We start from the raw sequence: 26,794 nt of genomic DNA on the forward strand, positions 1-26,794 counted from the left end.
TATAAACAAATATTCAGTAGGTATAAACTAACATTACGTATTGAATGTAGTATTCTATAAATTAACATTTGAAATCTCATTCTTATAATTCAAAAACATTGTAACATTAACCTCATATCTCATCTTTATTTTTGTACTGTGTAATTTTTCCCTATGAATTAGCCTTTGGAAAATACATTTACCATCCAGAATACTGATCTCCCAAGGAGATGTAACTGTAGATTCTTTATGAGATCACCTTCCTTCCATCTGAGTAGCTCTCTCATTGTTCTCTTTGGTGATTCTAAGCATTTTTGCTTCACTGCTCCAGAAGCTGACACCTACCCTGGGTCCAGCCCTGGGTCCAGGTTCTTCAGGCATTGACACATCCCATCTCAAGCATTAGTTATCATCTTTTCAGATGGAGGTTTTTTTCCCCCCTAAAGGCCAAAGCTCTCACTCAGCCTACCTGCAGAATATCTCCAGGGTGCTGCCCACATTAATTCTCTGCCAACTTGCTCTTCTGTAATGTGAAGTAATATTAGGTAAATGTTATTACATTTTCATACTCTGCCCTTGAATCGATCCTTTTAGCATTATGAGATGTCTTTGACACTATTTCTTGCCTGGTGCTTTATTTGATTGATATTTATTTAACTCACCAGTATTTTTAATCAGTATTTGTCATTTGTTTGTTTTTTTAAATGTCAACCTTTATTTATCTTTGTATTTTAGTTATGCTTTTAGGGGGCTGAGTGTATAGCTCAGCAGTGGGAAGTATGCTTAGCATGTGTAAAGCCCTAGGCTTAACTTCCAGGAGTGTGTGTGTGTGTGTGTGTGTGTGTGTGTGTGTGTGTGTGTGTGCGCTGTGCATGTAACACACACACACACACATATACACACAAAGGGAGAGAGACAAGAAACACACAGAGAGAGAATAAATTTGCTTCTTACAAACAGTATAGAATTGGAGCTATTTGATTTCTGTGCTTTCTAGGCCTTTCTAGGCCTTTCTGGTCTATTAAACTGTTATTCTACTCATATTTCATCATGCTACCTAAATCTAACATTCAATCTTTTAAACAATTTTGAAAGCTATTTAGCTGATGTAATCTTCCTGAAGTGGACTTTTCCTTACCCTATTTCCTACCTCCCAAGCAACTTTTAATAAAGGTCTCCCTTCCTCCTTGTACCAGCCTTTCTGTCTAGTAACACTTCCTTCGGGTGTTGCATCTAGTCATTGCCTCTTTGACAGCATCCTAGATGGTCTGACGAGCATCGTCTTCCAGGATTCTAATCATGTCTGCCATTACTTGACTCTGTCTCTAATTTTTATTTTCATTTTCAAATGTGGAAGTTCTAGGTCATTGTTCCAAAATGTATTACGACTTGATTATTGCCTTCTGTACTTCCATTTCTTTACATGCTGAATACCATCCTCTGGTGTTGTGTATCTAGTGATTTGGAAAGCTGCATGTTGTAATCTATGCTAGCTTTGCTTCCGGCTGCCATATTTATTTGCATCTTCTGAGTTTCCTTGTGAGCTTTACGTTCATCTCAAAACTTCATTGTGGTAAAACATCCAGGCACAGGCATAGAACGAACTTGTCTTCTTTCATGTAGTAATTTGAAAACTGTGTCTTTTTTCCCATGAATACTATAAAACTCAGCCAAAATTCCACGGGAGGAGTAGATTTTGGTTTTATTTGGCCTGGTTTTTTGTTTGTTCGTTTTTTGTTTTGTTTTGTTTTGTTTGTTTGTTTTTGTTTTAGATTCTGGTTTCAAAGCACAAAGGCAATGTTTTTGTTGTTGGGTTTTGGTTTTTTGGTTGGTTGGTTGGTTGGTTGTCCCCCTCAACCCCCCAGACAAGGTTTCACTTCTGATTGGCTGTCCTGGACTCTGGACTAGCTTTGAAGGCCAGTCTGGCCTCAAGATCTGCCTGCTTGCCTCTGCCTCCCGAGTGCTGGGATTAAAGGCGTGCGCACCACGCCCAGTTTACAAGGACATATTTTTGTTGTTATTTTTTTTCCCTCTCTCCATCTGTGAACAAGGCGCTTTCTGTCAGGAGCCTCCACTTGCTTCTATGCAGCCATCCATCGTCTGAGGACAACCAGACTACCCACCTCAGGGTAGGTTCAGGAAGGGAAGACAGTGGGCCGCGCAGGACCCTGGCTGGTGTGGCTCTCTCTGGAATGCAGAGTAGTGGTGGCTGTGGTAGGAGGCAGCACTCGGCCTGGCCGTGAATGGGAGCAAGTATGTGGGGGTTGGTTAGACACCATTAGCAGTCAGGTGGGCAGGACTCAGTAGACTCTAGGATTCCCTTGAGAGCCTGGATCAGGTCTAAGTGCCACACACGTGCCATCTGTCCCAGCCTATGGCTTGGCATGGGGCTGTCCACGCCTGCCTGCTGATGAACGGTTTAGCCCAGTGACTTTCCTTTGTGTAGCTGAGCAAGGTCTGCTCTCACCAGATGAACAGTGGATCTGCAAGTACACTGTCTTGGTCCAAAATACTGAATAGGAAATCACGTTCTTCCCATCCTGCATCCACTCTGCACCCCACTGCATGGGAACCAAGGCAGAATCTCCAGCCTTAATTCTTGTGTCAGGATCCAGACCAGTGCCACACTTCAGGGCAGCCCTGGGCACCCTGGCCTGGGAAGCCTAGTGTTTACCATTGTCATTAAGCCACAGCTCTCTGCCACTGCATGGCCATCCTCAGTGGGGCACCATGTGCCCTTCTTAAGCCCCTCAGATACCTCAGCACTGGTGGGGGGGGGTGAGGGGGGGAGCGGTGGAGGGGGGAGGAGACAGGGACCATGTGATAGCAGCCAGGTTCACTCTTGCTGAGAGAGCTGGGTTGGAGAGCAAGGGCTTGTTCCCTGCAGTATCTGTTCTATGAAGTTTGTTAAATGCAAGGGAAGCTGAAATTCTTGTATCTTTAAGGAGGAAATCTTATTTAGCCCTTTGCGTCCTAGATTGACTTACACACAGAGCCTAGAGCCCAGTTTTAGCTTAACACTGTGAATATAGTAAAATAATCTTGTATCTTTATCCTTTTTTATTATGCTGAAAAAAAATAATTAAACCAATCGTACAGACAGAAACAAAAACACCAACTAAAAAGAAATTCAAATCACGTGAGTGCTGCTGTCCTCCTCCTCCACTTCTTTCTCCTCCCTTTTGACCTCCTCTTCCTTCTTTCCCCCTGTTCTTTCGTCTTCTCTTTCTCTTCATCCTCTTCCTCTTCTTCCCACTCTTTATCTTTCCACTAAAGTGGACATTGGTAGCTTAACTTGATCCTCAAATCTCTTGTTGGTTTCCTAACACGAGAAGAGCACTAGGGTTTATGGGTAACAGGTTTGTTGAATTGTTAGCGTAAGGTGTTGGTGGGCAGGTGTTTAACAAGAAGGTGACCTGAATACTGAAACCGAATGCATGTGCAAGTCAATTGGTCGTCTTACTCTGGGGAACAGAAACCTCTTATGAATATGGCCTAGATCCATTCCCTCATTAGCATACATCAGTGTTGCAATTCTTTTATTACTATGTCTTTCTCATTACTTCACTTCAGTATTTCTACAAGAATCTCAACCCCTGTGTGCTTACCTTGAGCAGAGTTGTCAGGTAAAAACAAACAAACAAACAAACAAAACCCATACAGGTGAACAAAACACAGGGTGCCCAGTTAACTTATTATTTAATAAATAACCTTTGAAACATAAACACATAATTATGTAATTATAAATATCTAAACAGCCTATATTTTATGTGGCAACCTATAACCTGCAAGACAGACTTTTTTTATTTTTTCCATCTCTTCATTATGTTTCTTTTTAAAACATATACATTATATTATTACACATATAAAAACTACATACAGCAGGAAGAACCACAAAACAATCAGGAATCATGTAAACGTTACATTCATAGTGATTTGGCTATCCGTATTTTGAAAACTTGAAGTAAACATCTTTCCTATCTTGTTGAGTCTAAAATGCAAGACACATATTTTACACTTGAAAAATGGGATAAACAATCAATTTATTTATGTAATTTTCAACTATAAGGCAATGAAGATTGCCAGGAGGTAGTGGAACATGCCTTTTATCACAGCACTCATGAGGCCGAGGCAGGCGGATCTCTGTGAATTTGAGGTCAGCCTGGTCTACAGAGAGAGTTCCAGGACAGCCAAAGCTACACAGAGAAACCTGTCTCAAAACAAAAAACAAAAAACAAAAAACAAAAAAAACACCAAATAACCCCTAAAACTAAAGATAGAAAGTCTTTGGTCTCAACAGATGTGTTTCAGAAACCATTTAAAGCACAGTATCCAAACTGAAAGAGCCTGAGATAGAAGAATAGAAACTTCTAGGCCAGCAGGGCACTATATGCTAAAGTCAGAAGTTATTAACTTAACATTCTCAACATAGCTACTAATCACAACATGACACTACTACAGGAATTTTTAAAAAATCATCCTCATTATCATCATCATCTTTATAACAATTCTTGGCATAAGGCCTTGCATTAACCTTCTGTTTCACAGAGTAAATACTAATGTCTTCAGCAATCATGGTAGACCATCGTCCTTCTACCTCCTTCTGCTTCCCACCTGTTCCCTCTTATCTGGGGATAGCCTGCCGTTCTCAAGTTGGGACAAACACTGGGCTGCCTTGGGGATTGTGTACTAGCTCTTTGCTGTGCTTGCAACTCCCCTTGACAATGTACTTTCCAGAATTTGATCAGATGGCATTGCCACAGTCAAGCTTATCTTGATTCTTTCTACAAAACTACTGATCATCCTCTCTTCTAGTACTCCTAAGCTCTATTCCCTGAAGTATTTACATTTTAAAATTATTCCATGTAATTCATTATTTTCCAGTTATTTTTTTATGTTTTGACTCCTGTAGTGAGTATTTAAGAGCCAAGACCTTTGTCTTATTTAATCAGCAGCATACCCTCGAGTGAGGAACAATGCCTATCACACAGGGAAATAAGTATCATTTTTTATAGTCCATAAATATATGACTAATGAAAATTCAGTTTGAAATAAGAAGGGATTGAGGTGGATTCAAGCAATGCAAACAAAAAAGAGCTTAGCATACTTTTCATTTTAGAGTCTGTGTTCCCTTGGTTAACGTACTCCATAGCTAGGCACAAAGCATGGCCACTGATCCATGGAAGACAATTTCATGCTCAAAACTATCCAGGGGAAAAGTCTTTCTAACAGTTTTTCTCACAAGGGATCTCTAAAATCCAATTTGGAAGAGTTTGAGTTAAAAGTCAAGTTTCAACAGCACAGACATCATTTACACTTCTCGGGATTTAGGGATATACAAGACAAATGAACTAATTTGACACAAAATAAAATAATCTACTCCTTTGGCTCACCCTCACCAAAGAATGTTTCAACACCATTGCCATCACCCCACCCCACCCCCCTTTTCACACAGTTCAATTTTCTAAAGGATTTTTTCTGTGTTCTGTTTCCCCACGTCTCTTGACAGATTAGAAAATAATGACCCAGAGACTTCTACAATTTAAGGAATAAATCAAAATTCTATATGCCTCTGAAGTCACCCTGGCAGCTTATCTCTCTTATATCGACATCCCTGGAAGCAGGATAGCTAAAGCCAGCCACACAGGGACCACCGCTGCCACTGAGGCCATTAGGTTGCCATGAATAATGTATTAGGCACATGTGTCTGATTGGCTCTTTCATTTACATTTGTGGGTGAATAGAAAAATCTATTTAATGCCATTGATTAGCCTGTTTATTCTAATTTTGACAAAAGTATATAGACTCATTGTATACTCATGCCTATCACCTATGTGAATAAATACTACATATCAGTAATGTTTCAGATTTTCCTTCTAGTTCCCATAGGGCTATGGACTTTAGCATACAAAATTGGGAGGGAGACATCTGAGCTCATATTAATCTCTCACTCAGCACCATTACTGCTGCCTCCTAGTGCATATTTTGCACAGTGGCCATGGAGTTTGTAGTATGCAGAATTTGGTCTCCCTTGTTCTAGGTACCACAAACACAGAACCTCTTTCCAGTGCCCTAGTGCCCACATCTCTGAGTTCATTTTCTAAGGGGTACAAACATGAATCATTTGCATAGTCATTTGCATAATCAGCCTGGTTTGCACATGAAGTGCTTGAGTGCCTCACTCCTAAGCACTAGACACTGTTCTACTTTCAGTCTCACTGAGAAGTGCTTTTGCTGAGGCTCAGCCTTGCTCCTCGGTTTTTAGTATATTGAAATCTTCTTTTTTCCTTACACGGACCTCCTATTTTGTGGGGTTTTTTTTTTTCAGTTAGTCTTATTTTGTTCTATATTTGAGCATGCCTTTGCATGCACATACCCTGGTCATGAGGTTCAGGACACACCAATAGCTTGGATTTAGTTTGTACTAGTCCACTTTCATGTGAGCATTCTGGAGCTATTGCTGGACCGTCAAATAAACACCATCTATCACAGTGTTATCTCAAGACAGGTAATAAATGGTCAACACACTGTAATGCAAGTAGCACACAGATAGCAGCCATCCCTAGGTGAGCTGAGCTGTTCCTTCTTATCTCACACAGAGCCTTAGGTTGGGATGCTAAAGCTTGGGCTGGGTATGTGGTTTACATCTGTAATATAACCTTGGACTACTTGCACATCTTCTTAGAAGAGTCTGACTCCTATTCCTCTCATACCTGGTGGAGGTACTCAGTGGGATGAGCATGTCACTTACGATTTGTCAAATTATACAAGGGAAGAAGTTAACATTAATCTCTCTGTGGCATGAGCAGCAAGGGATATGTTTTCTCATATATAACCAATCTACCCAATCTATAACAATCAACACAGTGGAAACAATAGAATGTCTAACATGCCCTTCACTCATATCCCATGGCCCAAAACAAGTCACTTGACCACCACCATCTAGAAATGGGGAAGAAAATCAGTCTTACATCAAACTCCAAAGAAAAAAGGTGAAAACAGACATATCATTAGTGCCTACCATATTAAGTGGAGTTAGCTTTTGTGCTGGTCTCTTTAGATTTCTTGGTTCTTTTTCCTTTTGTCTACTTGACATCAATATGTCCGTGGGTTTGCTAGACTACAATTAAGAAATGCTTCAATCAGGTGACTTGAACAATTAATATTCATTTTCTCAGTTTTGCAGGATGAAATTTCGAAATGAAGGTATATCTAGGTTGATTTCCTGGAGTCCTAACACTTGCCTTATAAATAGCCATCTTTGTCGTCAGTGATCTCCATCTTTACATGTCCTTGTCATGATCTATTTTTTAAAATTAATTTATTTGTTCACTTTAGATCCTGATTATAAGCATCTCCCTCCTCTCCTCCTGGTTTCACCCTCCCTCATTTTTCCCCTTATCCCCCCTCCCCTACTCCTCAAAAAAAGGGAAACCTTTCTCCTACCAACCCATCACAGCACAACAATTCATATCAGGACTGAATGCATCCTCTTCCCCTATGGTTTCAAGAGGCAGCCCCGCCAGGGGAAAATAATCAAAAAGCAGGCAACAGAGGTCATGTCAGACACAGCCGTTGCTCCCCTTACTAGGGGACCCACATGAAGACCAAGCTGCCTATTGGCTACCTCTGTGTAGGGGGCCTAGGTCCCCAGCCCACACATAGTCCTCGGTTGGTGCTTCACTCTCCTCAAGCCCCTCACCCCTGGCTTAGGTTAGTGGGCTCTGTTGGTCTTCTTGTGGTGCTCCTGTCTGGAGGTATCTCCATCCTTGATTTCAAGCTGTACTACAGAGCAGCAGTAATGATCTCTTTCTTTAAGGATACCAGTGATATTGGACTAGGTTCTATCCTAAGTGCTTCAACTCAACTTCTTAAAATCATTATCTTCAAGTTTCTTGGATACTAGGCTTAAAGACTTCAGGGAGAGATCTGAGAAGGACATAACTCAGCTTATTAATCTTTCATTTATGACCATTGCTATTCTCTCAAATCAGGGGAACTTCTTTTCGAGTGCATATTCTGCATGGTGGCTGAAGAGTTTTTTATCTGTGAGATTTCATAGGACACCTAAAAGCATCACTTAGTATGAGCAGGAAGTCACTTCCAGAAGAGTCCGTATGGTAATTTAAATAAAAATGGTCCCCATACGCTAATATACTCGAAGGCTTGATCACCAGGTAGTGGCACTATTTGAAAATATTAGAAAGTATGGCCTTATTGGAGAAAGTGTGTCACTTAAGGTGGTGGTGGTGGGGAGATTTGAGGTTTCAAAAGGCCCATTCCAAGTCACTCTCTTCTTGATAGCTGTAGAGCTCTCAATTGCTTCCCAGCACCATGTTTGTCAGCATGGCACCATCCCTCACCATGATGGAAATGGACTAACCATGTGAAACTCTAATCAAGCTTCAGTGAAATGTTTTCCTTTAGAAGAGTTGCCAGGGTCATGATGTCTCTTCACAGCAATAGAATACTGACCAAGACAGTCATCAAAGTGGATAGTCTCCCATTCTTCTGCCATATTGAAAAGTACATTGGGATGACACAAAGCTGAACATGTAGATTTACTTTTCTATAAAGCAAGTGCAAGAAAAGACTTCAACAAAATGAGTAAACATTATGGCTTATAAATGCACCAATTTGGACTTACGGCCAAATAGTTAGAGGAGCATGAGGAGATGCCCAGAAATGCAAAAACTAGAATTCTTGCTGGCCCTAAGTCATGGAGGAGGGAACAGATAAATCCCACGTAAGCTTCGAGGACATTCCCTAGCTGATCTGTGCCTTGCCTCATGGTAATCTGTAGAAAATACAAATCAAACATCATTCTGCTACAGGATTGGTGCTGCTCTAAATCCACCGTGATGACCATGACCAAGGCCATTCATAAACTGGGCCCTGTAGGCTCAATTTTTCTTAATAAATATATTTTCTTAACAACTTATTAGCCAAGTGTACATCACTTATAACCCAACTAACCAAAACCATAGGAAATGAGGATTAAGGAACACAACAACAAAACTGTAAGAATATCAGTTCTGAAGAGCAATTCTCCTGGCATAACCAGCAGACTTTTTTCTGCTGGAACCTGGAGTAACCAGAACCCAGAACCTCAGCAGAAGCCGGAGCCACAAAGCCTTCCCTTGGGCGGTTCTCTCTAGGAGCGTCTCGAAGTAGAGCGATGAATAGCCAAAACTATCCAAAGTCTCCAAAAAGTCCCTCCTCCATTTTTCAGCTGATTTATATATCTCCTCCCAGAGTCTGTTCATGGGATCTTTTCAACTGGCAGCAATCAAGCTCCCCCACGAGGTGGTTGGTCTTTTAGTGGATTAACCTCACCTGTTCTCTCACAAGACCATTTCAATCCCACACTTGGGATCCTAAAAAACAGGCTTATCTCTCCTTCAGGACCTTGTCCTCTTTAATCTTCTCCTGGCTGTCCCTTCTCTTGTTTATCGTGGTCCAGTTTCATTAGTATTTTTCAGTGAACACTGTATTCAGCTCTGCTTTGACACCTTCATACATGGTAGATGCTTTTTCTAGTCTCTAAAATGACTGTTCTTCTGTATTCTTCTGGTCCTGGCATGGCACCTACTTGGAGTCGTCCATGAGTCCACAATGGAAGTGATAGATCTAAATAGCCCAGGCGATTGTTAGCATCCTATTTGTTAATCTGTAGTGCACTGGTTTTCACATGTACACATACTTATTTGGCACTCTACAATTCTCTGCCAGAGTACCTGGATCACAAGATAAACCACACATATGATAGATACGGTTTGTGTTATTTGACACTTATAAACCTTTAAAAGCTTATGCAATGTCATATAGGTACTAACTATTATTATTCCTACTAATCATCTATATTCTAACTTGCTGAAGAAAGTTTATAAAGTAAGAGTATTCACACGAAGACAGAAAAGCAAGTCTGGGTGCAGACTTCTGTTGATGTCACCACTTGCTTACTTTATCCTCACTGTCCCCTAGGGTAAGTGAAACAGTTAGCCGAGGCATTGCTGTCTACACAGTTTCTCCATGGCCCAGGGGCTCCTCACTGCTGTAATTTACCAGGTGACAACGGCTGAAGGGAATCTACACTTCTAGAAGTGTATGAGAAAAGAATGAGCAACCAAGAAGGAAAGAACGCCCATTGGAGCCACTATTTCATCCAGCCCTCAGCTACAGAAGCTAAATTTTACGTCTTCTCTTTCATTAATGAGAGACTAAGAAATGATAAACACTCCTGCCTTAGAACACTTACCCATGACATGCAAAAGTTTATTTTTATTTTTGCTATTTTGTTAACATACTGAGCCCATATATGTGCCTAAGTGTGGTATCATCAGTTAGGGCACAGGCAGTAGACCTGGAGCCATCCCCACACAAGAAAATAGACCCTCTTCAGACCCAGAATATCTTCCTTTTATAGACAATGAAACTAAACCTACAACCACAAAGACCTTATACAAATGAATGTGTAAACGAATGAAAGGTAACATGAAAAGAATCAAACCAAAAGACACACCTTCTAGCTTCAGATCTATGATTCTCACATCAGTGTTTTTTCGTGGGTGAAGGTAATAGTCACAAAATGTCCTTGGCCATAAAAGCCATAGTAAATGGTTAGACGTTTAGTTCTAAAAATAGTATGTATTTTAATTTTCATGAGTCAAAGCAAGGTGAAATAGATGAGAGTGTCACCACATACCTGATGAATTTAGTGACTATCCCCTGCAAATGCTCAAGAAATATTTACATTCCACATACTGCTTAATTCGACTGGCATGGCAGAGATAGATTTATAAGATAGTGTAGGTATCTCTGTCTTGGACCGTTTATTTAGAGGTTAAAGAAAAGAGCCAACTAAACATTCTAATATAGATAGGACAGTTAGGGTCCCAAGGTAGAGAGGATGGGGCCCATCTGAGGGGAGAAAGACTGTTGGGATGTAGTTAATTATAGAGAGGATGAAGAACTGACTTATCACATTATCTGACCTTGCATATTCTTCTTTTTTTAATGTGGTGTATGGGGTCCAGAGAAATGAGTTCTGCCCTATCTCAGTGGAAAGCTTCCCTATGGCTGTGACACTGTTATTTCCTTTGACTTCCAAGAAATTTGTATTTGTGAAACTGTTATTTCAAAAGTAATAAATGAGGTTTAGAAAACACATGCTTCCATAATAATCAACATGGCTGAGTTAAAGTGGGGTTTGAATCAAAAGGAAACAGAAAGACTCATCAGAGAAGTCATGAGACTTGGACAAGGTTGGTGGAATGGAGTTGGAGACATTGGGAAAAGTTACCGGAAGAGGAGCCATGAAAGTCACAGGATGGTTCTACACTTGGGGATTCGTCATAGACTTATGAAGATGTTGACAGTTACATTAACTGACTCTACAAAAATCTCCAAGTAAGATGTCTCTATGTGGTAACAGAGATGGTCAACAATTCAGACAGACACATAGCTTTCTTCTTCTTCTTCTTCTTCTTCTTCTTCTTCTTCTTCTTCTTCTTCTTCTTCTTCTTCTTCTTCTTCTTCTTCTTCTTCTTCTTCTTCTTCTTCTTCTTCTTCTTCTTCTTCTTCTCATGAGTCATGTTGAAGAAGAATAGAAAAAGGAAGGACATTCTAAGCATTTCCACTAAAATCAGGAACAAGAAATGAATATAAACTCTCCTCACTTTTTATCAAGCATAGTACTTGAAGTCTTAGCTAGGGCCATAGCCAATGAATGGGATACATATAACAAAGTAAGAAGTCAAAGTATGCTTATTTGCAAATATTAACTCATGTATAAAATTTGCTTTTATACATAAAGACTGTCAGGACTCGAACCAAAAAATTGTACATCTGATAAATACATTCAGCAAAGGTGTAAGGTAGAAAATTAACACAGAGAAATTTAGTTGCCTTTCTATATGCAAATTACAAACACACTGAAAAAGAACTCAGGGAATAAAGACCATTCACAAAAAAATGAAAAAACCTTTTGGAAGACATCTAGCCAAGAAAGTGAAAGGTTTATGTGACAAAGACTTCAACACACTGAAGACAAAAAATGAAGAAGACACAATAAGAAGGAAAGAGCTCCAGCACTCACAGATTAGTGGGATTAATAGTATAAAAATGGATATCTTATCTTTTCACTGCTCTAGAGATGCTGGAACCTGGGAGAGTGGAGCCCCAAAATGAGGTGGACTAAAGTCTCATGCAATCACCAACTTTACTCAGAGCACCGGACAATTTATAATCCGAGGGTTAGGAAGGATCACCTGAGTAAAGTTCTCATGGGCTCAAGCTATATATAAACACAGGGACAAGCCACATGTAGCAAAAACATATTTTTCCATAGAGGCATATAAACAAATAACAATATCCAGTTGTAATAAGTAATCTGCAGTAAACTCATTCCTATCTGCTGAGTGTGGGAGGAACATGATAGCACATTTCCAGAACAATTCTTATCACCTCCTTGCTTTGACTTATATTACAGAGCTATACTAACACAAAAAGCATGGCACTGCATTAAAAAAAAAAGACTCACTGACTAATGGAATAACAGAGAGACCCACAGTCCTCCAGCCACCTGACTTTTTACAAAGAAGCCAACAAATACAAATTGGAGAAATTATGTCTTCAACAATGGTGCTGATCAAATTGGATGGCTACAGGAGGAAGACTAAAACTCAATGCTAATCTCTCACCCTGTACAAAAATGCATTGACAAAAGACCTGATGTTCTGAATCTAAAAGACAAGAAAGTAGGAAATAGCATCTTTCTTTAGCATATAACTATCAAATAAGTATTATTCCATTTGGGTTGTGTTAGAATTGGGTTTCATTTAAAAATTAACTCAGTGAATATTTTTGTAGTTTCTTCTGCTTATTTATTTGTAGGTCTGAATAAATATTTGTACCACCTGTGTGCAGGAGCCCATGGAGACTAGAAGCAGGCACTGAATCCTTACATGTGTAATTGCATGCTGGTATGAGCATCCTTATGTGTGTCTTGGGCAAGAGCAGTAAGTTCTCTTAACCACTGAGGCATCTCTCCATTCCACCAATGAGTGAGTTTTGCCCTCTGATTGCAACATGATTTTTTTTCCAACATGTTTTTATCATCTTATACAGTGTACTTATGCAAAGCATCATTCTCATCATTAAATATCATATAATAAGAGCCTAAAGAGATGGTCCAGAGACTAAGAGCAAACGCTTACTGCTCTTCCAGAGGACCTGAGTTCAATTCCCAGAGACCACTTTGGGAAGCATAGAAGCTACATATAACTCCAGCTCCAGGGAATATGACATATAACTCCCTATTTTGCCTTCTACAGACATGGTACACACACACACACACACACACACACACACACACACACACACACACACTTTTGCTCAATTCTGAAAACATTTGAAGAAGATGCCTTGCATTCTGCTGTGTCAAATATTCAACCAAGATTTAAACTTTTCAGATAAAAATAAACAAGTACATCCATTTCTATAGTATTCAAAAGTGCTTTGATAAAAGAGAAAATTATTATTTGTACCCAAAAGTGCCTTAAAATGAATTTTTGTGACCTATTATCAGTACACATTTGATTCACATGTCTCTTTTTTAAAATGTGTGTTTTGGGGGTTGTGTGAATTTTCTTAGGTTAAAATGGGTCATGAGCGGAAAGTCTTGGGAAGTCCCACAGTACCACATACTCTCCTCTGTGGTGTTTGCTTTGTCTGGGGCCAAAGCTATGGATCCAGACAACCTTGGAATGAAACCTCTGCAATAATCAGCCAAAATAAATCCTCCTTGCATTTGGCTTTCTCGGGCATTTTCTCACAACAACAGAAAGCTGACTCCTTAGCATCCATTCCTTTGGGCGCCTTCTGCCACAAATACCTCTTTCTGGAAACTTTATCACCCAGTTTAGGCAAATGCTTTCCTGCATGGTTTTCAATCAGATCCTGGGCAGTGTAAAAGTAGCTCTTAAGTGTATTTTATGCCCAGACCCAGTGTAGTGTTCAGCTATCCTTAATTTAGTTGCAATAACCAAGTTATATCTCCTTGGGGCCAGAAAAAGCAGCCACAGATCTCAAAACACCTCAGAATCATTCGCCTTATAATTAAAATGAGAATTTGTGGTTGAGTTCTTTGTTCTTTAATAGGGCAAGGGGTATTTATCATTTATATTTCTATATAATTACAAGGAGTAAATCTCTCTTCTAAAAACAAAACAGTGAAATCAAGTGAGCACCATGGTTCACGTAGCAGTTATGCAATGCTCACATCTTCCTCAGTCCTAAAGTAGCCACACTGTTAGCAACAGACGGTCAGTATTAGAAACAGAATCTTTTAGGAATGAAAACTTTTAAAGAAGAATGAGGTGTGAACACAAGCGGAATACAGTATTGTTACAAGTAGACGGACACCAGGCCTGCCTACGGAGACTCTGGGGCAGTTTCTGAAAAATGAACATGAGAGTCCAGCATGGCCTCTTGTCAAATATTGTAGCATTGGTCACTCACAAAGAACTCATTTTGTGTTTGGTGATATATTTGACAAAAACAAAACAAAACAGTAAACTTTTGTTTTTCTCTTGAAAAGTCGTTGTCCTTAGGATAGAGCGCCACATGATCAAAATCTACTATATAGCTGCTTTTCACCACCACACCACAGCCCTGCTTCCCTGTATCCCAGCACAGCTATTATCAGTATGTACCAGATCCTGTGGCTATGGATGCTTGTGGTTGTGTGGGCTGAGGGTCCATCGCTCTCATCAGCTTCTTAAGTACCATCACTGCTAACCACTACTGTAAAGTTATCCCACTTGACACTTTTCTAAGAACTTCCCAAGCGCTGATTCACATAATCCTCACCGTAATCCTCTAGCTAAGATATACCATTAGCCCCATTTCACAAAGAGAGAAACTGAAGCACCAAGAAGCTGATAATCCACCAAAAGCACAGACGGGGCTTATTATTGTGGAATCCAGAATGGGAGTCCCACAGTCTGACACCTCACCTCAGCCTGTGTTCTCAGTTACGTGCCTTTCCTGGACTCCCAAACGACTTCTTGGCTGTGATTAAGATGTCCAAGGAGAGCTGGAGCAGGAGGCTGCCAGGATCTCTTGGCAATGATAGGACACTTAAGCATAGCATTTCCTTTTCTTCCTTTCTTTATACACACACACACAAGCACACACGCATGCAGGCACATGCACAGGCAGCACATGCAGAGAGAGAGAGGGAGAGAGAGAGAGAGAGCGAGCTAGACAGACACACAGAGACAGAGACAGATAGACAAACAGACAGAAAGACAAACAGACAGAGACAGATAGTCAGACATACCGACAAAGAGACAGAGACAGACAGAAAACAAACAGATAGTGGAAGACACAGAGGGAGGGAACAGAAAAGGAGGGAGGGAAGAGAGGGAATAAATAGAAGGAGGACCAGTGTTGGCTGCCCAGATTTCACTTGAGTGTAGTGGCAACTGCTTAATAAACAGGGTCTGACATTCACGTAGTGTGTTTTCAGTGACTATTGATTTATTTCTAACAACTGAAACAGTTGCTTCACCCGCTAAGCCAATAAGGCACCGAAATCACCATCATTATCAGAGTTTATGAAAAGTTAAAGGCTGGGGAGCTCGAAACTGAAAGAGACCTGACCCTTAAGATTCTTCTACCTTGGTAAAAATAATTTTTAGTTGTTTATGGACACAGATCAGCTAGAAAATTGAAGATTTATAAAATAGACTTTTAATCAGTATGCAAGCCTCAAGGTAGATTTTGGAATCATTAGACTGGGTAATCCTACAAAAATAAAAACATAGATTAGAACATAAAAATAAAGAGGTCAAAGTGGGCATGCTTGTGCTCCATGGATCCAATCAAAACAAAATTCAAACCAAATAGAATTAAAAGACAAATGTCTAATACTGGTGCCCCAACAGAGTCAAACACCACCTGACTTTTCCATGCCTACATCTCCTGACCTCAGTGTTTCAGCACCATAGTTTGGGATTCTCCTGTTTCTTTTTGTGGTAGCAGCTTGGTTCTTGAGAAGACCTTTGATGTATCTTACCTGTTGTTAGGTCTCAAACTCAGGACAAACTGCTAACTGCGGTGCCTATTTGATCCTGGCCACAAGTCTCTCTCAGCATTGCCAGTGCCTACTAGAGAGCTGCTCTTCTTTATAAAACCCATCCATTTTAGCTACACCATCTCTTGGCTTCCTGGTCTCTTGGTTCATTCTTGGTATCTTGGCTTCCGGTTCCTCTGCTCTCTACCACCATCACCATCACTGTGGTGGTTAAATAGGTATGGCCCCCCAAAGACTCATGCGTTTGAATGCTTGGCCCATGGAAAGTTACACTATTAAGAGGTGTGGCCTTGGTGGAGGAAGTGTGGCCTTGGTGGAGGAAGTGTGGCCTTGGTGGAGGAAGTGTGGCCTTGGTGGAGGAAGCGTATCCATGTGGGGGTGGACTTTGATGTCTTCTATGCTCGACCTCTGCCCATGGAATCTAGTCTCCTTCTGCTTTCAGATCAAGATGTAGAACTCTCAGCTCCTCCAGCACCATGTCTGCCTGCATGCTGCCATGCTTCCCACCATGATGATGATGAAACTGTAAGCTAACCCCATTTAAATGTTTTCCTTTATAAGAGTTGTCATGATCATGGTATCTCTTCGCAGCAAGAAATCTCAAACTAAGACAACCACCCACCCCTCATGGTCATGTTCAGTCTGGATCCTTCCAGATGCCTCTGGGTATGCTCTTCCTCATATCTATAATAAACCATCTCCTCACCCCACACCTAACAGCAGTCATGTTCTCTTTTTTTCCCATTCACCTGTGGATATTACAAACCAACTGAGCTCTCACATCTAGTCATCTCTGAGCACTTCTCTGCGTGACTCAGCTCTCTCCCCTCGCAGGAAGCCTGAAGAGTCCCCTTCCCCTTCTGTTTCACCATGGCCTGATCAAGCTAATGTTGAAGCCACATTCTAGCTCCAACATTGACTTAGTCATGATGGGAAATGACTAGCAACACGAAGAAAGAAGTTTTCAGACCTTAGGTACCAGGGTTATACAAATGCTTCTAGGCTACGACGTGATTACAGCACTATTCAAAATCTACATTCTGTTATTCAGTTGACAAGTATCTAGGGAGTTTTTGGTTTTGTTGCTGGTGGTGGTTGTGCATGTGCGTGCTTGTGTGTGTGTGTGTGTGTGTGTGTGTGTGTGTGTCTGTCTGTCTGTCTCTGTGTGTATGTGTTGAGAACTGAACCTGGGGCCTTACATATACTAGGAAAGTACCACTGAGCTACATCTTCAGCCTTTCTCATTCAAAATGTATTCTAGTTGATTTCCACTGAGGGATTACTGCAATTTCAGGATATGAAGTAAACTTCAAACTTTCCTAAAATCCACAGAACCATTAAAGAAACGATGGCCCTCTCAACACCTTTTCCCTTAAATTCCCCAGATCCCCTTATATAGAGTACATCTTGACAGCGTGGCATTGAGTGTCCCACAACACCTCTGTTTCAAATCTAGCGTGAGGTGGCTTGCCAAACTAAGATTGGAATGGATCTCCACCATCAGAGATCATTTTGCATGGTCAGCTCTGAGAAGGAAAATCTGAACCTGCGGGAGTCACTTAGAAAAGCAGATCTAATTATGAGACCTGAAATAAAGCCAGGTCAACTGGCTTCTCACGCCATTCCCAAGGCTGGGGAACTTCGGATCCATTCTCACCCAACTGGCACCCACTCACAGAGGACGGCCCACTTACCAGCAAATAAAGGAGCAGGTTTATTTTCCCACCCCCTAAGAGAAACAGCTGCACCTGAACAAATTCGCAAGGCCAGGCAGGCTTGCCTGACGAAAACATACACTGATTCCAGTCTTAACAAAGGCCGAAGACAAATGTAACCCACTTCCTGCACGTTGACCCCCTGCTGGGTGGGGTGGCTCCTCCCACCTCACTCACAGCATCCCTCTGCTGCCCCTATGGGGTGAGGCCTGCTTTGGGACAGGAAAGAGACTTTCTCACAATCTCTCCTTGCATCTCCATTAGTTTCTTCTGCACCTGGGCTCTCCCTGGGGGCTTCTTAATCGGAGTCTGACTAAGCCTGACCTTGCCTTGGTTTATGAGGGGAATGAAATCACAGCCCCAGGTGGGGTGGCTGCAGGTGCGCTTAGGCGGTCATTCGGAGCCTTGTTATTCGTACAATCTGTCACAAGCTGTCTCCTGGTTGGGGTTGTGCATTACAACTTAATGAATGTATTTTCTTATTAAGACAAATCTTGTCCTTGCCAATCCAATTAAGTTTATAAAATTCACCTGGAACATTTTAGAGACCGTGGGCTGCAAAGCAGTTGTTTTTCTTTCTTCTCTGTTTGAAATTGTTGGCCCAGGACTGATTGTGACGTGGTAAAGCAAAGAGATTGGCAGGAAGGATTGAAAGATCTAGTGCTGTCATGTGATTCTATGCAACTTTTCGCTATTCCGTGGGTATTCGGTCTCTGTTAATAAAATTATTGGTTTGATCATATTAGCATGGATAATACCCTTTCATTTGTTGACTCAATGCTATGTAGCAGGTGTCTGCAAAACAGTGCTGCAAGGTGGATGAAATGTCAACTGTACTAGGCCATCAGGCTGCTCAGATAACAATGATTCACCTAAGGCCAGGCAGTAGAGATACTACTGGGTTTCTTTAAATCTATATGCAGACTTCCCAAATTTATAACCTACTTTCTTTTGAGATGGGGTTTTGAGTATCTGAGGATGACCCCATCATCCCTACTGTCTTAGGTTAGGTTTCCATTGCTGTGAAGAGACACCATAAGCATAAAGAAAAACATTTGGTTGAGGCTGGCTTACAGTTTCAGAGAAACAGTTCTTTATCATCCTGGTGGGAAGCATGGTGGCACACAGGCAGATACAGTGCTGGAGAAGGAACGGAGAGTTCTACATCTTGATCCAAAGGCAACAGAATGAGACTGTCTTCCACAATGGGTGGAGCCTGAGCATAGGAGATTTCAAAGCCCTCTTCAACAGTGACACACTTCCTCCAACAAGGCCACACCTACTCCAACAAGGCCACACCTCCTAATAGTGTCACTTCCTATGGGCCAAGCATTCAAACACATGGGTTTTGGGGGGTCATATCTGTTCAAACCACCACACTTACATAGCAGAAGATGACCCTAAGCATTTGATCCTCCTGCTTCTACCCCTACAATTCTGGGATTATATCACATCTGGTTAATACCATGGAAAGGATCAAACCCAGACCCTCATGCATGTTAAGCAAACACTCTACCATCCTTAGCCCATAACCTATACTCTACACAGACAATGAATCTTATTGCAAAACCCAGAAGCAGCTGAAGTTAGTGTCTACTAATAGGAATGAAGTTCCCATACCTTTCAGTTCCAACTCAAAGATTCCAGTCAATTCATTCTCTGTCATGGTTTGAATATGAGATGAGCAGTGGCTTGGCTCCCAGCTGCTGATGCTGTTTGGGAAGGGAGCTACTTCTCTAGACAGTAATACACAAAAAATAATTCAAGCTAGAAGTCATAGAGAAAACAGAATAGAGTATTTGTTTGCTTGAGTGAGAGAAATCATAGCAAAACACAGACGCTCCTTCATTTGTGTCTCACAGCTTTCCCATGTGGAGAACAATACATACTGCTGAAACGCTCACACACAAGAGGAGTAGATCAATAGTTTGCAAAAATCCAATACTTGGCTCAGGACATTAATAGAGTACTACCAATCTCAACCATACAATATACCAAATCTCAATGAGTAGCCCTCTGGGTCTGTCAAAGATAACTTGACAATATATTTGCATTCATAAAGTAGTGTTCATTTCTTCTTTCTGATATGTGACCCAAAGTATGTAGTTACCTGTTTTATAAGCTTTATTTTAAATAAGCTTTATTTTAAATAAGCTTTATTCAAATAAGCTTTATTTACACACTGCATTCTTCTTTAATTAAAGCATATTTAGAATGTTTATGCAATTTGTATGATGTAACTTCTCTGTTTTCGTTACTGTGTGGCATTCCACTGTATATGCACACATTATTGTAAAATATAGCAAATCATTATTTTATCATTCAATAACACTGGAATTATTCACAAGTTGGATTTTTTTCAATGACAACAAAATAAGCACCTCTATTTCTGTTGTGCCCCTGGTATGTGATTATGTTCTGGGTTTATACCTAACAGTAGACCTTCTGGGCCATAGGCTTTGCCTGGTTTAAGTTTAATAAATACTGTCAAGATATGTTCAGGAATGGCCATGAATTCTACCAACAGTACATTAGAATTCTTCTCAATCCACAGCCTTGCCAGACTTGGTGTCATCTGCGGTTTGCATATCTACCAATTTGGCAGCTATTATCCCTAGCCTATTCTTTGAGCATGACCTTTCCTCATAAATAATGATGGCATCATTTTCACGCATCTGTTGGCATTTGGACAACTACATCCCACTAGAATCAATTCTGGTAGAGACCATAATTTATGTCTTCCCACATGGGCACCTAATTGTATCTCCCATATTTGTGGAAACCAGCACTCATGCTCGTGACTCTGAAGTGCAACCCTCACAGTGAGTCATTGCCATTATATTCATGAAGCCATTCCCAGGATCTCTTTTTATGGCAGTGGCTTAATTGTCCACATGTCCATCTGTGTTAGTCAGCTTTCTGCCATTGTAACCAACACCTGAGGTAACTGTGATGGTTAATCTTGGCTGTGAATGAGACTGCATCTGGAATCAACTAAAACCCACACTGCTGGGTACTCCTGTGAGGGACACTCTTCATTAGATTATCAGAAGCAGGAAGGCTCACCCTATAACCAGACCATACCAGACTATACAAAAGGTCATGGAAGAAGAAAACTTTACTTTCCGAAGACCAGCAGCTTTCCAGGAATCTTTGAGTACTCCAGTGCTGGATTGGAACTACTGAGGCATCCAGCCTCATGGACTGAACAGCTATCAGGGTCTCAGCATTTTTGTTGTGAGGCAGCCATTGCTGGACTACTCAGACCACATCCGGTAAGCCAGTCCAAGGAATGTTCTTTTCATACATCTGTTCATCCCACCTGTCCCGTTCCTGTAGAGCCCTGACTACTACAGTAGTGACTTACTTCAAGGTATTTAATTCTTTAATTGATATATAATATATAACATACATCTCTATGTATTAATTTTCATTCTTTGTTGCTATAATGCAGAATACTTTCTATATTCATCTTTTAGGCTACGCTCAATTAATGACCATACTAAAGCCTTCTAAACCACATACTTTCCCCCAGGAGTGTTGGCAAAAAATACCAAGGAAACTTAAATATATGTTTCTGAGTGGGATCCTACAAGCAGAATTCAGCCCTTTGGACCTCAGTTTCTCTCCAGGCCCCGGCTCTGTCACGGCAACTACTTTCAGCTAGCATTTCTTTTTAAAGAATACTATGTATTTTTCAACCTGCCTTCTAAAGGATATTTGAATTGAGTTATCCAATCTATTATTATTAATATTAATCTCAAAGTTTTTGTCACAAAAATGGTTTAAAATAAAAGCCAAAACTCCCCCTATTAATCTACTCAAATTAAATTCTTTAAGTTAAAAGGCTTACTGAAACATGATATGGGGGTTGGTGAATAAGGCAATCAAAGCATTCTCTTTAATTAAGTTTCTGTAGTTGTAATAGATTCAAAAGAAAAATCATTACTTAAAAGTATTTTTCTATTTTTTGACACAGCTATTAACTTTACTTAACAAAAAATATAATTATTTTTATTAACAGAAAAAACTGTTAATAAGTGATTGTTTCTCCAAACTAAAACTGCTAAGGGCTAGGTACTTGACTCAGTCAATAGAATGACCATTGCAAAAGCCAAACACCTGAGTTCAGATCCCCATCACCCACGGATTTAAAAGGCAGAGGTAGAGATGTGCACTGGAATCCCAGTGCTGGGGAAGCAGAGACAGAAAGATCCCTGTGGCTCAGTGACCAGATAGGCCTGTTGATCTGTGAGTGTCAAGTTCACTCAGAGAGACTGTCTCAAAGATTACCATGGAGAATGACTGGGAAAGACATTGAACATGGACCTTCAGCTTCCACATGCATGCACACACACACACACACACACACACACACACACACACACACACACACACTCATGCAAAAATGCTGTTATTCATATAAGGAACATAAGTGTCAATGTCAATAATTTAAACAGGTCTCTTCCGACTGTTCCATCTCTATATATTCGTAATTTTTAAAATTTGTTTGTTTGCCATCTTAGGCTTCAAGATGTTATTTCTCAAAAATATTCATTTTAATCCCTTGAACTTATGCCAAATGACACACTGCTGTTATATTAACAACCAAAAAGGACCATGATGCATAAAACAGATTTCCATATATTTATTTTCCCATACTGACCCTATCACTTAATTCAGCTGTTCCGAAAGAAAGGTAAATTGAATTTAAATGACTATTGCTGTGGAGCAAGATCAGCTGTACAAGCCAGATTATATATGAGGAAATATGTAAAGAATTGGTGATTACCAAATTTATCTAGATAGATCTTGCAATGTCTAGTTGCAAATGTTGATACTCTTGGGTAAAGTGAGGAAAGTAAGTAAGTTTTACAAAACACATTTTTTTTCAAGTGAAAAAAATCTTCAAAACTTGTTTCTTTGGACTGGAGTGTGATTCAGTGGTAGAATGCTTACCTAAGCACTCAGGAGACCCTAGGTTTGACCACTTAACATTAATAAAGAAAATGATTCTACTGTAGTGTCTTATTTCCGGTGGTATAACAAGCCAGAAACCCAAATGTTGCTCATTGAAGAATTATAACTTGAATATGGTAGACAAATAGAAGTTTCATGGGCTTTTAAGAACATAGAGGACTTTCAGTAAATTGCCTTATGCTGAAAAAGTAAATGACCTGAATGAGGAATAAGGGAAAGAATTGAAAGACTCAGGATAGAAAGCAGAGGAGTGCAAGCCCAAGAGTCCTAATGTGGCTGAAGCTTGTTCTGATGGAGATTTCCCAAGAGGCTTGGAGCCATAAGGATCTGCGAGGGAAGGGAGGGACCATTGAGTGCTACTATATGCACGGTGGGGCAGGAGCTGGCTATGAACGCTAGCTGGAGCCAAGGTGCACCCAGGAGGTGGAAGAAATGGAATCACAATGTGAGCCAGTCCACTTGGAAATGGAAACAATCAAATATTATGGCTCGGATTGAGGAAGAGAGAGATTATCATCCAATTGCTAAATTCTTTGATAAACGTCTAAGATTAACCAAAAGAGCTGGAAAAATAGCAAAACTGGGAAGGCAGGAAGATAGCACAAGAGATGATGAGCCTGCGACATTTAGCTGATGTTGTGCTTGCTTATATTTTAACCTGTTTCTCAGTTTTAAAAAGTCCATATGTTAGGCAGGATGGGATCAAAGCTTGACCACAAACCAAGCCAATTGTGCCAGGACACTGCATACATTATCAGCAACAATACAGAATAAACACAATGCCCTGCAATAAATGTGCCTCTTTCAGATATTTACAAAATAGATTTTCCAGTATTTATTAGAGTCAGAGATACATAAGTAGAAGTGCTGCTGTGGGAAACAGTTGTCTGTCCAGGTGTCCTGAAAGAAGGATATCACAAGACAAGATGGCTTCATGATAGCATTCTTTTAGTAACATGCTAAGTACACCCTTGTGCCTGGCCCTGGGATGGACAGATTGATACTCCACTGTGGGTGTTGGAGGAAACCATATTATCTTCGCTTTACTGGAAGTCAGTATTTCCAAATCCTCCTAAGTTTCCCAGTAGATTAGACCAAATTAGCCTTTGGCAACTAGAAGGAGGGCTACAAACACAGAACCTAAACAACAGAATTAGAGGTCTAGGCAAACTATGTTCCACAAGCCAAATCCAGCCTGCTGCCTCATTCTCACGGCCAGCAAGCTAAGTGTAAAATGTGAAGACCATTAGTCTTCAGAGACCAGCTACCTCTTGGCGCACAAACACAAGACAACAATTACTAATTGGACTTAATTTTTAAAAACATTTTATTGGTTCTTTGTGAATTTCACATCATGTACCCCAATCCCACTCATGTCCCCCTCCTGTCATACTCACCCTCCACCTTTGCACCCCCACCCTCAAAACAGAGAAAAAAAAATCTCATCATTGAAGCTGTAGTGTGCCATAGTGTGTCCCACAATATACCCTTTTATCCACACTTCTTTGCTTGCTAAGGTTCGTTGATTGCAATGACTCTGGTATGAGCTTTCTCGCTTCTGCTATTCTGTCTCTACTGGAACCTCAGTGGGACTCTTCTTGGATATCCTATTGTTGCCCTATGTCATGGAGATCCTGTAGTTTTGTATCTGTAGGACCAGCTCCTTCATGCACTCTAGCAGTTCATCAATGGGGTAGATGTCGGAGTAGGCCAATTCAAAGCCCTAGATCTGAGCCTGAGAGGTATCTGAGATGATCAGCCTGCTGACTTTCCTGATCTCAGGCCCTCGGGGCCACTCACCTGCAACCTCCACAAGCAGGGCTAGCTCTACTCTGCTGCCCAGGCAGTGTGCAGGGCTCACTCTCCAGAGTGTTGTGGCTGGTGAAGGACATGGCCAGTTCTCCCATTCTCATGATCCCAGGGCCACCTCTCCCATCTGCTATAGGTGGCAAAGGAGGAGAGAGAGGAGGAGGGTATCTCTCCTTCATCTGGGCTACCACGTAGCATCTAAGAGGCAGGGCCAGCTCTCTTGTGCTCAGGGTCTCAGATTCAGCTCACCCAAAGCCCTTGACCCCCACCAGGGCTATCTCTACTGTACTGCACAGGTGAGGTGTAGGGCCCACTCTCCTGAGTGCTGCAGCTGCTGAGGAGCAGGTCTAGCTCTCCTGCTCTCATGCAAGGTATCCCACCTGCCTCAGGTAGTGAGCAGGGAAGGGGAAGGAGGGTATCTTTCCCTTGTCCATATCACTACTCTGGAGATGAGTGGCAGGGCCAGCTCTCCCAGGCTCATATTCTCAAAGTCCTCTCACCCACAACTCACCATAATGAATGGGCTGCTCTCTCTAATACTGCAGTCAGCTAGGAGTAGCATCAACTCTCCTGCTCTCATGCCCCAAGGGCCATCTTTCTTATGATATCCAGGTGAGTGGTGGGGCCAGTTCTGCACAACTTTCAGAGATCAGCATGTCCTTGGATGGCATTCCAGACCAGGGACATCCTCCTGGCCTTTAGTAGTAACAGATATCTGCTACTGCAGGGCCATGAACCCAGATGTGGCCCCTGGTAGCAGCACAGGCCAGGACTCCACGATGGTCCCAGGTGGCATCACTGACTACTCACATCAGGCTCACATCACTGTCCTCAAGTCTCCAGTTCTGCTTCTTTTCATTGTGCTCACATCTTTCTGTTTCTCTTTCTCTTTCATTTCTCTACTGTTTACTTGCTTCTCCTTGTGGTGCCTGGGGTCTGTGAGTGTCTAAGTTCATCTCAGGAATGGTCTCAGGAGTGCTATGCCATACTTGTGCATTATGGTACTGGGCAAGGGTCATCTTGGACATCGTCTGCCCACCCACCCGCAAGCCTGTGCAGTGCCAGAATGGTGGTTTCTCATGCTCCTAGGCCTGCCCAAGTGGTCCCATGAGAGGGTGGTCTGTCTAGGGCTCACTCCTGCCCAAGACCCTTGGTCCCAGGTGGAGTTCCTCTAGTCTCCAACTAGCTCCCTAGGCCCATCTGTCTGGCCATCTGGGTCTGTGTAGCAGCACCGGACTGGTGGTCATCTCAAGGTCACTTTTTTTTCAGAGACTGTTAGGCTACTAGTCCTTCTACATTCTCAGGCCATAACACTGAACATAGACATAGCCTCTCCTCTCTGCCATATGTGACACAGAAACCACACCTGTGATGCATGTAGGTGGTTTTTTTTTTAAGCCTAAACTGCTCGGAATGTTCTCTCCAATGCTAATGAATTCAAGGTTGATTCCCATGCTCTCTTCTAATATATTTAGTGTGTCAGAATTTATGTTGAGGTGTTTGATCCACATGGACTTGAATTTCACGCAAGGTGATAAATATGGATCTACTTGCATTTTTCTACATGTAGACACTGAGTTTAGACCAACACCATTTGTTGAAGATGCTTTCTTTTTTTCCCATTATATGGTTTTGGTTACTTTGTCAAAAATCAAGTGTCTCTAGGTATGTGGGCTTATTTCTGAGTCTTCAGTTAGATTCCATTGATCAACCAGTACCATTGATCTATGCCAGTACCATGCAGTTTTTATTACTATTGCTCTACAGTACAACTTGAAATCAGGGATGGAGATAACTCCAGAAGTTCTTTTATGTATAAGATTGTTTTAGCTATTCTAGGTATGGGAGACAACTTCCTGAACAGAACAACAACAGCTCAGACTCTAAGATCAACAATTAATAAATGGGACCTCTTGAAACTGAAAAACTTCTTTAAGGCAAAGGATACAGTCAACAAAACAAAATGGCAGCCTATATATTGGAAAAATATCTTCACCAACCCTACATCCAACAGAGAGCTAATACCCAAAATATATAAACAACTCAAGTAATTAAACATCAACAAACCAAATAATTCAATTAAACTATGGGATACAGAGCTAAATAGAGAAATCCGAATTAGTGGGGGAGCATCTCTGAGACAGGGGATCCCCCCTGGGAGTCTATGGGGTGACCCTAGCTGAGATCCCTAATAGGGGGAATGGAGCCTGAA

General features: G+C 41.2%; 2 pseudogenes; one reads left to right on the top strand and one right to left on the bottom strand.

Annotated features, from left to right (window-relative positions):
- LOC127191926 (prohibitin 1-like) overlaps positions 1-26,794 on the top strand; it is an 83,768-nt pseudogene that overhangs the window by 28,104 nt on the left and 28,870 nt on the right.
- Positions 25,854-25,959, bottom strand: LOC127192520 (uncharacterized; annotated as a pseudogene).

This window comes from Acomys russatus, chromosome 7 (genome assembly GCF_903995435.1).
Source record: "Acomys russatus chromosome 7, mAcoRus1.1, whole genome shotgun sequence".
NCBI lineage: Eukaryota > Metazoa > Chordata > Mammalia > Rodentia > Muridae > Acomys > Acomys russatus.